General features: G+C 38.4%; 1 protein-coding gene across 1 annotated transcript in view; it reads right to left on the bottom strand.

Moving 5' to 3' along the window:
- The window catches only part of LOC136866127 (lipase 3), a 105,696-nt gene that overhangs the window by 23,272 nt on the left and 66,960 nt on the right, over positions 1-15,464 (bottom strand). The window lies entirely within an intron of this gene.

Here is a 15,464-nt window from a genome sequence, read left to right on the forward strand (position 1 = left end):
GTACGGTAAAATAAGGAAAGCCGGCGCAGTATCAAATGAGCAGATGGCCGCTATACATGGGTCTTAGGGGCCTAGCTGTGGGGAGCTGGCACACTATTAAATGCGCAAGATGGCGGCCGCTTAATCACCTCTGATACCCTGAGGCAATAGGATGATTCACCCATTTCGCCTGTCTTTTCCTAGGAACCAAATGTATGTGGTGTATTTTTTTCCTTTTGAGCAGATGACTACGGTATGGGTGAGTAGCTTACTTTTTTTCGGATAACCGGATACTACCTAATCTACTTTCCTATAGAGGATGATGACCTAACAATTTGAGCAACAATCAACACTACAGGCTACATTTTATATAACTGAGTTTGAAGGAGTCCCCACAGTAGACGCTGGTTGCGAGACGCTCCTTACACAGTTCACGAAGATGTTCATGGATTATGGGAGAATGGCAGTACCCGTAAACTAATATGATAGCTTTCAAAAGTAACACCAATGGGTATATTTTTGATCCTACGGTTCGGTTTGAATCGCACGCTAATCAGTCCAGTGAAGTATACGAGGAAAATAAAAGCATCTACGGACCAACTATCCCCTTGTATCGACGTGAATATGGACTGGATATCATAGGTTATAGGCCTCATGATCGGTGCGAGAGGAACAATTCCTAAGTTCTTCGAAGAATTAGATCAAGATTCAATCTATCAGAGTAATTAACAAAAACCGTGGTTCTCAAAGCCTTGAAAGGCTCATTATCCATACTCAGAAATCATTTATATAGCCATATTTTTTTTTTGCTAGGGCGCACCGACACAAATAGGTCTTATGGCGACGATGGGATAGGAAAGGCATAGGAGTTGGAAGGAAGCGGCCGTGACCTTAATTAAGTTACAGCCCCAGCATTTGCCTGGTGTGAAAATAGGAAACCACGGAAAACCATCTTCAGGGCTGCCGATAGTGGGATTCGAACCTACTATCTCCCGGATGCAAGCTCACAGCAGCGCACCTCTACGCGCACGGCCAACTCGCTCGGTCATAAATGTATATAGTATACTTTGTCCTCAAGGGCAACCTCCTTAAGGGGAAGTGGTTTTTTTTCATTCTGAATATATATATTCACTCCATATCAATGTTTGGCATCTCAGGGTGGTGGTAGGGGGGAGGGGGGAGCGTGAGAACGCGTGGGCTAGGTGCTAATCCCTGGCGGGCAATTTGAAAACTATGGCGGCGACAGCACGGAACAGAACAAGGCTTCCCAATCTGGCAGACGAGGTGCCAAACTTACAGACCCAAGTTCGGTGGCACCCAGGCGTACAAGCTTACCCAAACAGACTCAAAGTTCGACACCCCGGCTAAGAGTGCAAGCTTAAACTTACAGGCTTGAAATAACTGGCTAAGATGGCTGCTATACACTATTTTTATTGACCTAAGTCTAGAGAGTTACCTCAGCGGCTCACGAATTGTAACATAGGACCTATTGGCATTTATCGGCCCAACGTCTGGGAACTGACGCAGGGACTATTAGGCTAGATGCAGCTTTACACTATTCACTAATTCTAGAGAGCAACCTCAGTGCCTCGGAGCTGAGCTACTACTTATGAACAATATGGCGACTATGCATTGCTCTTTGGGACTAGGGAGGTGGCGTAAGGGCTAAGTGCTATAGGGCGCTAAAGGGCTGAAGGCAATTAAATGTTTCTAAAGGAAAAAGGGCTAAAGGACACTAACGGGTTAATGCTAAAGGGCACTAACGTGCTAAAGGGCTTAAGGGCCTAAAGGGTTAAAGGGAACTACAGAAATGGGCTAAAGGATACCAACGGATTAAAGGGCAAGAGGGCACTAAAAGCCTAAAGGGCACGAAAGGGTTCAAGGCACTAAAGGGCACTAAAAGTCTAAAGTGCCAAAGTTCTAAAGGAATGATAAGCTGGCTACAGTACATGGATCTTCTTAATTAAAACATATATGACGGTTCATGATGCCACGTCTTGTACATATTTCAGGATATTCTAATTAATATAGCTGGTGATGTGTGAAGATATTAGATGTTCTACTTATTTTAGATAGAAATATGTTTGTCTTTCAGCAGTGATTTGTACCCTTTATTTGATTTCTGCCTTCTATGGTTTACTGTTGTTTTAAGTCACCTACGTTGTTTTATAATCCTACGTTGTTTTATAATTTTCGGCTTTGCTACTCGAATTCTTCTTCCAGAGAGAGACCTAACATATTTTTCTTTAAATAAATCACGATATATTTTGAACAAATATTAGATTATTTTTGTCGAGTTAATTCAAATTTGAAAGCACATAACGCACATTATAGACTATATCCGTCAGGTACTTTCGATAGTTTCAAAGCTGGAGGACGTGGTAATAGGCGGTGATCTGAATTGCAGTATCGATCAGCCAATAAATCATTCTCGGACGGTAATTAGCTACCTCGTAGGAGAAGGATTTTCACTGCTCAGTGATAAAACCAGCACAAGATAAGTAGCACCATAGACATTTTCCTCAGCAACTTGAAAGGCGTAAACAAACATGAAACGAAGACCCTAAGGAACACTAGTATACGAAAGCATCTACCTGTATAATTAATTCTAGTAATAAAGAATGAAATTCCATAGCCAGAACCACTATACAAATCCATTCCAGAATACTAGACTCGGAAAATAAGGAGACCGACTCAGTAGGAGAAATTCTGAACAATATATACGTCGAAAACATAGTAAAGAGGGTTACTGTACAGAGAAACCAATATCATCGACATAAACTTTGGTTTAACTCAGAATTTGACAGTGGCAGGAAAGAAGCGTTATCAGCATTGCATAAGGCACAACAAATACAACACTAGCAAATATTACAAGAATATGCAGACTTGCAAAGACGACGTGAAAGCATAATAAAAGAATTCAAGGATAAATACCATTTCAATGAGGAAGAAACATTGTAGAATTGGCTGAAAAGGAGCCTGTCACGATATTAAAATCAAGACAACCGGAGATAACGAGAGAACTAAGAATGGACGTCTGGGAGAGTCATTTAACTTCTGTTCTCTAAGCCAAGCCAAGGTAACTAGCACATCTAACTACCCCCTTAACACACTTTTCTTCACAACTGAATAAGTGGTAAATATAGTACATCAGAGTAAGGAAAGGAAAATGGAGGGCCAGATGAGGTATTTAACGAGCATTTAAAATGGCTTGGCTAATTTTAAAGGAGATGATAACGGGCCTCAAGAATCAGTATCTCCTACAGGGAACTGTCCGATATCAGTGGAGGGAAGTCATATATAGGAAAGATACTAATGAACCTCGTGGTGAGACGATTGTTGGTGGAACAATTCAGTTTTAGACCAGAAAGATAGTGCTTTGCGAGCAGCTAAATGTCTCTTAGAGGATATCCAGGAAACACAGAGTGCCGAAAAGAAAGCTGCACGCAGTATTTGTTGACTTCAATAAAGCCTTCGATTCCATAAATAGATCAATTTAACTGGTTAAGTTAAAAGACAATGGAGTGCTATCTTACATTTTCAGACTGTTGGAAAGCATACTCGTAGAGAACTACATAACAGTAAGTGATAATATCATAATGTCCAAGTCTATTCTGCAAACGGTTGCAGTTCTTCAGGGGGGTCCAATAAGTCTTTTGCTGTTTATTATCACCACACACAATGCAGTAGAAGGTGTAAAGATCGATCAGATGTAAATGTATGTATATGCCAGTGATATGTTTCTAATATCCCGAAACAGTAGGCAACTACAGGAAGATTTTAATCGATTAATAGATTGGGTAAGCAGGAGCGACCTAACAATAAACGAAAGGAAGACAGTTACAATGATATTTTGACGGGGCGGTCAAATATAGTCATCATTTGCAAAGCTTACAAATGTGAACCATTTCAAATATCTTGACATCACATTTCAGAGTCGCGGAGATACAATCGCTGTACATGTACGAGAACAAGTTTCAGCTATAAGTATTGCGATTAGTGATATTCAGCACTTAAACCAGCTTTCTCTAGAAACGACTATTAAACTCTTCAAGATCAAGATCATACCCATTGTGACTTAGGGTCTAAATTTGATATGGGATCACCTCACCTCGAGAGACATGAAAGAAATCGAAAAGGTGAAGGCAAAATATTTGAAGAGACTTCTTTGTATCTCCAAATATACACCTTCGAGGCTGTCATATGTGTTAACAAGAGTCTTTCTTTATAGAAGATTTGAACTCCATGTTGATGTTATTATCTAATTCACAAGTGAAGCAATATTGCGAGAGATGAAAGAAAAGAAAAATCTCATTTAGTTGGAGTTCTATTCTACGGCGCCTGTGACTTCTGTTTAGTGGACTAAATCAAGAGTTGAATTGAGATACACTGTAACACGTTTTGCAATGCATAGATTTCATTACATAATTTGTAATAACATGAAGTTTCATGAAACGTCTCCAGAATGTATTTCGGAAGAATATGATAAATTTTGCGACAGATACCACGCATTTCAGTGTACAAAGAGAGCGTCATCAATTATGCAATTATGTAGTGAGTGATTCGCTTACCTTATTACCTTAATATTGTCTTTCTTTCACATACATATGGCCATTGGATGACATAAGTATAAATAATTTATTTTCTTCTACTGATTAAATGTCAAGCCGGTTTTAATGGTAAATTAAATCAGTATCGTATTATGTTCGCTGCTCTTTCGACTGAATTGATTTTAATTAAATAACACTCATTTTTTCCGGATTTGGCACCAGAATATCCTGAATTAAACTACGAGCATTTCCAGATAGAAGTTTTTATTGTAAACTTAAAATCAGAGTCCTTAATGTAATGGTTGAAAATTTGTTTTAATGGACAGTCAATATTTATAACATGCCCTTTGTTTGCTATAATTTATGTGCTAATCAAATATTTAAGTTAACGTAGCGACCTTGAGCATTATCATTAGTTCGCCAGAATGGTAAATATTGAATAAGTTGGTACAATTTGTTTTAAATTTTAATGCATCCTTTATTTATTTTATCCTGTATAATTTTCCATACGCGTTTTTGTCAATTCCTTATTGAGCATCCCCGAGATGTCTCACTGTTCTATCACTGTACCTTAGTCGAAACGGGTACAATACATTTGCATAAAAATTACATGAGTATAGAACTGGAATCGCAGATAAAGCTATCTGTGGATGATGTTATACTGTACAGAGTAGTAAATAATTTACACGATTGAGAGCGACTACAAAAGACCTAGACAATATAGTGAGATGGACAATGGTATGATGGTGAACGGGATAAAGTGTCAGGGTGTAATTTTCACCAAAATAAATAGTCCTCTCAGTTTTAATTACTGTGTTGATGGAGTGATAGTAGGCCTACCTCATGGGGATCACCTAAGTGCTTAGGTGTTAATATAATGAATAATCTTCATTAGGGTATTCATACTAACGAGGTTGTAAAGAAAGATTACAGATCTCTTCACATGGTTAGGAGTGTATTTAGGGATTGTAGTAAAGATATCTGGTAAGATCCCAATTAGAGTATGGTTCCAATACATGCGACCCACACTAAGACTTCTTGATACAAGAACTGGAAAAGATCCAAAGGAAAGCAGCACGCTTCTTTTCTGGGTGATTTCCAAAAAAGGAGTAGTGTTACGAAACTGTTGCATACTTTGGGCTGAGAGGACTTGGGATTAAGGGGATGAGATGCTCCACTAAGGGCCATTTTCTCAAAATCGAGTTAAACCAGGTATAAATTAAAACCCGTTTAACTTTAGAACCTAGTTTAAACTTGCGTCCATTTTCTCCACCAATTTCTGACAGTCGTTTAGTTTAAACGACAGCTCGCCCGTTTAAACTAATGATGTCAAGTTTGCGCTAGCATTGGCTGCACTGAAGGAATAGTCGAAGGCATGGTCGATTGGAATTGGCCAATCAGAGCCAAGTAATTCAATGACCGACATTTTTGTATTAATATCACCTGTTTGTGGCGAAATAATGCTATCGTACATAGTGAATAAAGAAGACATTCGGCAGGATATTAGCTTTACTGATAAATAAATTGTTTACATTTGTGCGAAGTGTAGTGTTGTAAAATTTTACCCATTGCTGTCTACAATTTCTTGGGAGGCACTTGTATTTCTTATTTTTCTCTGTCGTGCTTTAGCGTACCATAAACTAGTAGCGTGGGCCTAGTAAGTGTCTTTTTATGTCTGTATTGTCTTACGGAACACACGGGAACGTTGAAATATTAAAATCCTGGTCTTTCAGAAAATCAACATTTATGTGAATTTCAAGTAAACAAATTCTAAGCATTCTCGGGATCTATCTTCTATTAAAATCCATCGCCCTCGGCCGGGATCAATCTCACAAACCTAGGATCCAGCAGACAGACCAGAGGATGTATTATTTGGAGATGTATTAATTGATTCTATATTCGTTTATAACATAACCAAGTTCGCGGTATGTCGTATTGTATGCATAATACTTTTCTCCTGATAGCAATAATATTTCTATTGCTGGTATGCTGGTGATAGTTACAATGAAACATTTTATTATTTTTCTGATCCTAAAAATATATAATCTAGTGATATAAATTGTATACCACCACCTCTCCTATCGTGCCGGCCAACATTCTGATAGTAAAAATACTCTCGACAAACTGGATTCGAACTGTCTAATCACAGCTGCGGACGATGCTGACCTTACGCTTTAACCAAACACCACACGGGGAGCGGATGTATTACACCGCTTATGTAGGAATATTTTTATGCTTCACATTATAGTATTTATACCACCAACAGTATTTTATATAATAATATAAATATACTGCAATTTAAGGTCTGTGGTCCCAGTTGTTAATAAGAAAATTGCCTGCTGCATAATATCTTAAAGCAACCAGAATCATTGCTTCTAGCGAAATAGCATTATTTCATGCAGTTGACGTTTTAAATGAATCCTTCTTCGATACTAGACAATCCTTGCTGTTCGCTTATGAATTATAAATCCATCAAAATACTCCGTTACATCCGATTTCCCAAGATTGTAAACTTTTGTTGGAATGCGGCTTCTTAACCTCACTTGAACATCAAAATTATTTCCTATTTAACCAAAGACTTCAATAAATTCTTCCATTTTCCTAATGCTAATACTATGTTTTAATTTTAGTACGTTTTCTATTAAAGTGCTGCAGTACTGGTAGTCAAAACTAACGCTTCTACTAGGAAAATCACAGATACGTTAATAAAATGTCAAGACGGTTGAATATAAACAGCAGTTTAAACCTACAATATAGAAGGATTAACTTTGAGCCAAGTTTAAACTTGAAACTATATTTAAACCATTATGGGGAAAATGAATGTTAGTTTAAACTCAGACATAAACCAGATTAAAATAAACCTAGTTTAAACGCATTTGGAGAAAACGGCCCTTAGTGGTATTCCGAGCTTTCAGTGGAGAAATGGGGTGGAATGGCATTAATAGGTGCATAAGCTTGAGCGGAGCTTCTTAAGTTCGAGAGATCGTAGTATGGAGATAAAGTTGGAATTCATGAGAACAAATTGGGGCAAATAATCATTTTTAAGATGAAGAGAAATGGATTACAATAATTTATCAAGGGAAATGTTCGATAAATTTCGAAGTTCTTTGAAATGATTTACGAAAATACTAGGTAAACAACAGATAGGGAATCTGCCATCTGAGAGGCAACCCTAAATGCAGACGATTGACGAATTGCCATGTCCTAATTGGTGTCTGACCTGAGACTTATACGACCCCTCATTTACATCCTTACTACAACCCCTGAATACTATGTCTCATGAACGGGGGTGTCCCCGAGCCAGGAGGTGGAGTTTAACTCGATCATGGGATCTCTGCGAGCAGAGAGATGGGCGAGTTTTCTAATGAACGAAATTACCAACACATATGAAAACAGATTAACCAACTTTGTTTCCAGTGCAGTGCATTTCATGAATGAAATAATACGACACTGAACACAAAATTAAAAGATTAGTAAATTAATAGTGGAATTTATAAGGACCCGTGACACACGTTATGGTAATAATAACTAAATAGAAGGGAAACTAATGTATTATGTAGGAGCGGAAATTTCCCTTGCCATCTGGCAAATGTCTGGGGGACACCCGAACCTGGGGCATTCCTAGCCCTAGTACTTAGTGGAGTAAACCTTGGCTTTAATGACAGCTTGACACCTATGCTGAATGGAATTTACCAGCCTTGCACAGGTTTCATGGCTCATGCTGCACCATTCTGGGGTCACCACTCGTTTTAACTCATCTTTGGATGAAACCTTTTTGTTGTGAACCCTAAAATTCAAAAACGCCCATAAATGTTCAATAGGGTTTAAGTCAGCAGACTGGGGAGGTGTTTTTAATTGTTTTGGAATGTTCCAAATTTACCACTCCTTGCTCAGAGCAGTGGTATGTTTGGGGTCGTTAACCTGTTGAAACATGTAGGTCGGTAGCATTCCCAATTTTTCAGCACTTTGTTTAACATTGTTCTTCAGAATATTATTGTACACTACTTTGTCCATCGTGGAATATTCGCTACACCTTGTGCCGACATAGAGCCCCACATCATACCCGAACAACCTCCATGTTTCACTGTGGGAATTGTATTGGCCACATTGCTGTCCGTATTGGCCCTTCTCGACACCCTGCGGACACCATCGGAACCAAACTGGCCGATTTTAGTTTCATCAGACCAGATTACGTTATTCCAAAACTGCTGGCCCTTGTTTACGTGTTCTTTCGCAAAGAGCAGTCTTTCAGTACGGTTCTTCTTACTAACATAGAGCCTCTTCCTTGGTACACTGCCTGGTAACCGTGTCGATGTAAAACCCGCCGGATCGTCTGAGTATACATTTTCTTCTCAGTAGCAGCTTCCAGCTCTTCCCGCAGATTTGGAGCACTTATGAGAGGTTTGGATGTCAGTCGCCTCACAATAAGTATTTCTGCTTGTGGTTTCTTCTGTTTGGATTTTCTTGGCACATTCTTCACTGACCCTTCGTACTTAAACTTATTCACGACATATTGAACAGTGGCATGACTTCACCAAGGACCCTATTTTCCGCAGTTAGTACCCTCTAATTGCTAGATTGACAATTGTCTGTTTCAGCTCATAGCCAAGCTCTTTATGCTTGCTCATTTCTTCCAGCACTCTCACAGATCTAAGACGAACACAACTAGCAACACCTCTCCTCGCACCACACCTACTTACGTATCCCCGTTCAATGTTGTCGGATGACGCCACCTATACTAGTGTATACATAACAAAGTGACTTGAAGTTTTGGAGTGTATGCAGTTTTGATTTGTGTAAACACACATTATTTGCACTCACAAAAAATTTGTGCATTGAGTGTTTACGTCTTGTTATTACATTCACGTCCGACTCGTTGGCTGAATGGTCAGCGTACTGGCCTTCGGTTCAGAGGGTCCCGGGTTCGATTCCCGGCTGGGTCGGGGATTTTAACCTTAATTGGTTAATTCCAATGGCCCAGGGGCTGGGTGTTTGTGATGTCCTCAACATCCCTGCAACTCACACACCACACATAACACAATCCTCCACCACAATAACACGCAGTTTCCTACACATGACAGATGCCGCCCACCCTCATCGGAGGGCCTGCCTTACAAGGGCTGCACTCGGCTAGAAATAGCCACACGAAATTATTATTATTATTATTATTATTATTATTACATTCACGACACACAACTATAAATTAATAATTTCTATAACTATGCAGGCACATAGAACGTTTTATAACGAATAGGGTTGTGTATGAGTAGGAAAGTGGTATACTGTATGTTCCACATCACTGATATATAAGGTGAAATTTAAGTCAGGAATAAAATATATTTACCGCCAACTGACCACGCCTGGGTTCCACCAATCTGGGGTATTACCGATATGGTACTTAATCAGGGCCAATACATACATGCATGCATACATACATACATACATACATATATACATACATACATACATACATACATATATACATACATACATACATACATACATATACATACACAGCGGCGTGCGGTGAACACATTCGTTACCCCAGCTGCAAAAATGTTTTTTTAAATATAAGAAATCGTAGCCACACTACACTCTCTAAAGTCGACATTAGCATTTTATAAGGCTGTTTTTTTTATGGAAATGTCTTCCTGAGAAAGGTCTCTCAATAATATTTTCAACCCCACACTCCCTCATATTTCCAAATTTTTATTTATGGCAGTGACGACACCATCACAACTTAATCTATAGCAGATTTTAAACAATGTACGTACAGTTTCACCCGGTGACGCTTCGTGATAGTACAGTCATTGTTTCCACAAAAATACACAGGGACTATTCGTTTTTATCTTTAGAAAAGCCTAGCCTAAACGGAATCACCAACATCTAACTGATATTTTACCGTCGCCGAACTTTCATAGTTTCACTCGCTGAGTGTACGTGCATCAACAACAAACGAGGGAAAATATTCCTCACGACGTATAACACGTTATATTCATGAAGAATGGCACAGAACTTACGAAAACTTCACCTATAATCAAAGAGGAACACTACAAATATTCACTATATACTGAACCCATAATTCTACGATGAGAAAAATATTTTTTATTTTTCTCAATATTTATTTCAAATAACAAGCTACTTTTATTTTTGAGAGCAGCCATGTTGCGCTTCCAGAGCATCGCTGTCGCGTAGGAACGATCTCACCCGCGGTAAGCTCGTGAAATACCGTGACACCTCGGTGGACTTCGAGTACACAACAATTCTTCAAATTCACGGAATTCTGCGTAACGAGAGATTTTGGCAACACAGTAAATACAGAAATATATAATCTAAATTATTTATAAAACCCTACGTGAAGACAGAGCCCCCAGGGTAAAATATAAATGCAGTTAAGCCTAAGTACAAATCAGCGTCAGATCCGAGGACTAGCTCCACGTGCCAAGGTCAATGGATGAAGAAAACCCGCGAAATGCCCGAGCAGAAATAATTTATTTCACCGGTTGCGAGTGTGGAAAATTATGAGATTAACATCTAAATAAATCGCAAGTCTGTCCGGAATTCTGGAACAAGTTTCATGAAAATCGGTCTATTGGACGCGAAATTAGCAGATTACGTAATCAAGCTTAGTGGTGTGAGTAGCGTCACTCCTAAGAGTATAAAACGAACCCCCCTCTGCATATTACTCAGTGTCGATCTGGGTTCTGAAGTAGCGGAAGCTTACGCCCGTCGCCAGCAGAAAATTGTATAAGATTAATTTACAAATAACTTAGTACATGTTCGTAGCTGAGGTCCATATCTTCTGTTAGAAAGGGAAGGTGATAGAAATTTTTCTGAACTTTTGCCGACAAACTGTGAAAGCATAGGCGTCTGTTAAAGTACATAAAAAGCAGATTTTTATTGTATCACCTCGTGTGTGTTGGAAAGTGTTACGGGAGTTGGGAAGCTAGTCAGAGTAGTTCTGATTTCGTTATCTGTTGAACACCTGTTATATTAGGGTGACAGAAACCCGACTCTGGGGAGAAGGGAGACAGTCGCGGTTGACTGCAGAACGAAGGAGGTTTGCTGTACAAATTATAACGACGAAAGTGCATGATTTGTGCTGTCATTTAATAACGTGTGAAAAGGCAGTATTTGTAAGATAGATATGTTTGAGAAGATGATGTTCCCTGTACCAATGTGCGGCTAAGCACGAGGTCACCTGACAAAAATGTAGCCAGAATACTGGAGATGACGTCAATTGCAGGTCTGTCTATATTTTGTATTATGTTGTAGTTAGACTTTTTTGTTTGTCCCAACCAATTTTTTTTCAAGACGAGTGTCGGGTTGATATTTGTAATTAGCAGACGAGAAGTGTTGTAATTTTGGTCAGCGTGTGAAAATTTTAGTTTTGTAAAATTTCACGTCAAGAAACTGTAAAAATGCGACGTTTAAATCTGGTGTTAATGTTCTATGAGATATTGTCCAAAGTGAGGAAAATTAGGAAAGCGATAATGGTAAAATAGTCGTGGCGAATGTCTTAATTTCAAATATCGTTGGAATTCAGAAATTTTTGTCGAAATTAATAATATTAATAATATTATTAATAATTAATAATAATATTAATAATAATTAATAATAATAATAATAATAATAATAATAATAATAATAATAATAATAATAATAATAATGTCTACCGCGGGATAAAAATTTTCTTAAAAGTGCATTTAACCAGTATGTTTTACAAGGATCGCAGGCATTTAGAAAATTCCAGTGAAATTCGATAGAGTTATGTTTTATTCATGGGAAGTAAAAATTTTGTGACATCGTGTATGTCGATGATACGGAAAATCGCGGTGTGTTCTTGTATTCTCGAGGTCCGAAAGTTGTAGTAACAGTAAAATAAAGAGGTTATTTTATAATGGTTATTGTTTTCATAAGAGGATTGAAATATGAAAAGGATCTTGGAAATATAAGAAAGATGGATTGAGAGCGAAGAATTTATATATGTGAAGATGAGAGTGATAGGAATACTGAAGGCGGAAGGGAGCCTGGATTTTAAGTAATACCGCTGGGATAAGGCGAGGAGAATGAGTTTTGAGACAGGCTATGTTTGCCGAGGAAGGATTTGTGTGACAGGCTGTATTGTGGCAGGCTGTAGTGTTTTCCACTAACAATCCGAAAATTGAGACGACTACTGTGTGAGGCACCGTAGATTTCTAGTAAGATCCCAAGTGAAAACGATTCTAGTAAAGATTAAAAATCTTGGTAGTAAAAGTCAAGTGACTAGTTACGTAAAGTCAGTATGAATATTAAGATAATGTGACCTCAAGGATAAAAGAGCATTTAGAATACACGGTTGGTGTTGTATTGAATTTCGTTTCACTGGATAGTCATAGATATAAATATTTGAAATTGACGGTAGGCGATTTGAGGGTTTCCAATGCGGTAGTGATGATTATTATTTTTGAATACATCCACTAAATGGTAGACGTGTGTTGGGAATTATTATATTTCTTCCCTAAAACTTCATTCCGCATGCTGAGATCGTGTTTGAGTTGGGGGATTGTTCGTCACGAATATTTATTTTCGAGCTCACGTTTTGTAACGAGATAGAGACTCACTGCATTTTCCGACTTGCGTTTGTTTAATAGTAAGAGACGTTGTTCCGTTGTGTGTTATTAGTCTGACCAGGTTTACAATTGAAATGTCAGAGTTTGTTTGAAATTGCTTCTTCGCCTGATATGCCAGGGGAAGCGTCAAACGACTCATTTTCCGCCCGACAATAGATTTAGGACGTCACATGTTATCCTTGGAGTATACTGATGATGAGACGTCCTAGTTCACGCTCGACGATAGAATTAGGAAGGTATTGTGTACATAGAGATTAGTATTAGGATGTACAGGTTTTAAGTGAGCCCGACGATAGGTCTGGGATGTCAGCTGTACATACTCAAGTCTCAGATTAGATGTTTATTTGTTTTTGCGAAGTGACCTGGGCGAAGGTAGCATCTACAGTAAAATACGAAATATGTAGAGGGTTATATCGGTAATAATGAGGCCAACTTGTGCGCAGCTCCAACAGCTGGAAGGTGCTCCCTAAGATATGGGACCGTTATCGGCGAATGAGGGTTGCCCAACATTGGATTTCTTCTAAATGGTGATGGGAAAGTTTACTGTAATTCTCCATGCGTGTTGAGTTTAAATGACTTCGATATTTTATTTTATTTTATTTCACGGACTTAATTGTTTTGTCGTTCTGACGTCCATTTCGTTTTGATAGTGTGCATATTGACGCTCAATGTATAAGTGTGAGACTTGAGTTGCGAATGTGGTTTCGATTCGTCAGTCAGTAATATTAATTTTATTTTCAATCATTGTCGTTCTTTCATTTATATACGTAGTTGAGTTCGATTTAGTGCTAACTTTGTAGGTAGTGCGTTGGGACAAACAATAAGTAGATGTATCTGTAATGGTAGTCATTGTTTTAAAAGGAAAGAATTCCTTAAGTTTGTTGTATTTTTCAATGTGGACTGGTAATTTTTATTAAGCGTAGCATAACCATTTCTAACCTGAAAATCGGTTTAATAATAATACTTTTCAAGTGATTTACCACTGTTTAATTAACTTCAGTGTTTGGCATTTCTTCTAAATGCGTGATGAATAAGTGTTTCCTGCATTTCGCAGTTTTATTCCTTCAGAACGACGTAACGTAAGATCCTCGCGGATCATGTTGTTGTTGGTTCCTTCCAAACAGTCGTTTGGGTGATGCACATTTAGCATCGGGATTATTTTATCACTTAAGGGTGTCATGATATGACAAATACATGGTGGAATTTTATTTCAATTGTGAAGGATGCTGTTAACTCGTAATGACCACCATGCTTTCCCATAATATTTCGCAACCTATCCAAAGCAACTGATAGTCAATTTGGTTCGATTAAGGGTCCATTCGGCGGGTGTTCCGTATCCGCAAGGGTATTCGACTGGTGGATAACCTTAATTGAGAGGAAATCAGGCGTTCTACTTGTTGAAAGTCAGATTTTCCACGGATCGTGTGGATTAATTCTCAGTTCTAGTTTGGAGTAATAGGTCTTTCAGGTCTTTCCTTTTTCAGTTTTTCAGTTTCGCTGTCCACTAATTTATTACTTTCTCCGAAGCAACTCTTCGATATTGTGAGAAATAAAGCAACGCTATGCAATGTGACTGCGTTTGAAACATTCAATAATAAATAATTTGTAATTTTCTCAAGGATTTATATTAAAATAATAATGTTGTCGTGCTATTTCTAATTTAATAAAAGTTAGTAAGCACACATTTGCTCCTCATTTCAAGTAGTTAGGCTCTCTTTCTGAACCCCATTGTTTGGTTAAGATCGTGACCGAATGATTTAAGAGTTCTATATTGCTCTACTGTAGCAGCTGTGGCCGACCAACGATGGAATGGTAAGCTCAAGGGTTCAATACCACCAACACAGGCAACCAAATACAAAATTCCTGTACTTCGCGCTTAGCTCTGTGTTCATGCTGGGCAACATAAATATTTTTCTGCGGCTATCGGAAAACACACTGCACTTGTGCCATCAACGAATTGCTCGAAAAAACTTTATAAATGCCGAAATAAAAAATTCTCCTGTATTACAACTGATTTTATAAACTGGCTCTATTTTTATTATCAAGACGATCTGCAAGTGGCTATACTGTTAACATGTTTTATATTTTTCTTGTAGTCTCTAGTGTGTGGCACTGAACACTTCGAGTGTCAAGTATTAAAACTAACATGCCTTACCTAAGCTGGCTGGCCTGTCGCCGTAAATTGCTATCGGGGGAGGGCCCACAGTCCCGCCCGGCTCCCAGAACAAGGAAGCCACACATACGTACATACATTTTCATTATAGACTGTTATGTCTTCCAGCGATCAGTCTGTAAGCCACTGTGAATTAACTACGCGCCTTAA

This window comes from Anabrus simplex, chromosome 3 (assembly GCF_040414725.1).
Source record: "Anabrus simplex isolate iqAnaSimp1 chromosome 3, ASM4041472v1, whole genome shotgun sequence".
NCBI classification, from domain to species: domain Eukaryota; kingdom Metazoa; phylum Arthropoda; class Insecta; order Orthoptera; family Tettigoniidae; genus Anabrus; species Anabrus simplex.